Source organism: Balaenoptera borealis (genome assembly GCF_965194805.1).
Source record: "Balaenoptera borealis genome assembly, chromosome: 14".
NCBI classification, from domain to species: domain Eukaryota; kingdom Metazoa; phylum Chordata; class Mammalia; order Artiodactyla; family Balaenopteridae; genus Balaenoptera; species Balaenoptera borealis.
The window spans coordinates 14,754,734-14,756,390 of NC_138875.1; the positions used below are offsets into that span (position 1 = coordinate 14,754,734).

The 1,657-nt window shown below is 33.2% G+C and overlaps 1 long non-coding RNA gene across 1 annotated transcript in view; it reads right to left on the minus strand.

Moving 5' to 3' along the window:
• The window catches only part of LOC309610319, a 131,609-nt gene that overhangs the window by 92,479 nt on the left and 37,473 nt on the right, over window positions 1-1,657 (minus strand). The gene's annotated exons all lie outside the window — the stretch shown is intronic.

Sequence of the window (1,657 nt, forward strand, 5' to 3'; positions counted from 1 at the left end):
CAAAACCATGCAACCACAATGACAACTAGGGCTTATGGGGAAAAATGGGGTTAGACACACAACACTCAGAAACTTCATCAGTGACACATTAAAAAAAAGGACAGGAACCTAACAAAAACAATAGAACAGAATTACACATGCTTAATAGTTAAAACTACACAAACCAAAAACAAACAAACAAAAAAAACAAACAAAAAAACCCAACACTTAACAGTACAGCAAATATGGCACTTTACCTAGAAAAAGACCTGTATGCAGTTTGCTTGAGGTAGTGAGTTTCAGGAGGGTTACAGCTTGTGAGTTAAGATGAAGTGATAGAAGAAGAAGAATCTGAAATCTCACAAGAAGTTGAAACACCAAATTGTTGTGTGTCGTGACACATGTTGTGGGCTGAGGTGGCTGGTAAATGTTTGATGTGTGTGTGTGTTTTGTCTCTTGTGTCTTGGATCAGCTGGGTGCAGTTTTCCACATTCACCTATTGTTTATCCAGTACAAAACTATATAAAAACAAACACAATATTTGCATTATGCTCAAAATATTCTCTAATGTATCAATCAACTCTGGAACAAATTTGCATTTTCAAAACGATTGTTATAGCAGAACTGAGTGTAATAGGTACTTGAAAAATAAAAGTGGGGAAAGATAGGGTCTGTGTTCAGGAAATAAGTAGATTAAGCAATATTGAATTTTTTTCTAGTAAGAAATTTCAGAAAGTTTACCTGCTAATGTAAACTCTGCAACTTCAAGAAGGCAATGAGTTTGCAATGTTTTCCAAAATTCTTTGACCTTTTATTCTGTGGTGGGAATAACATTAACATCTAAAAATAGTATTCTGTGTAGCACAGTTTGATAAATGCTTCTCTTTAGCAATGTTTCATATTTATTGTTATAAAATGTAAAACAAGGATTATGCTCAGAAGAGAAATTTATTATGATCTAACTCAATTTTGTGTGTACTCAGAAAAAAGAAATCTGCAATAAATTTTTTAAAATACCATTAATGTGTCTAGCATTGCTGGTTGTATTTCTTCTGGCTTCTACAGAACTAAACTATACCAGACAATTAAAATTCCTCCTTGGAGACGACAAAATGGTATCTTTTCAGCATGATTAACCATATAATCAAGGTTTTAGAAAATCTACACCAAATAATTGAATTTGAGATTTTAAATGTATATGGTTTTCTAGGATTTCAGTGTGATCATAATGCCTGTAAATTAAATCCTATTTTTGGTGAAAACCCAAAGGAAAGAGAGTTTTGTTTTCAAGTACTAATTTTACCTATTATATAATTATATATAATATGCCTATTAATAAATTTTACAACATAATGATGATTACACATTCACAAATATAGGGAAAGAGCATTCCAAGCAGAGGGAATAGAGTAAACTCACGGCAAACTCTCTAGTGTGCATGCAATCTTGCGTGGAATTTTGATTGCAATAAAGTTTCCATGAAGGAGAATAGTGGGAAGTGAGTTTGGTCGGGAGAGAAAGAGGAGTCAGACACACTGGTAGAAGGTATTTTACAAGTGATTTCATGTAGGGATTTTTGAGAAAGATGGACAAGTCAAAGATATTCTGAATTTTAAGCCTAAGAAAATGGAACAATTACGCCACCAAGAGAAGTAGAGAGCACAAAGTCAAGGTTGAC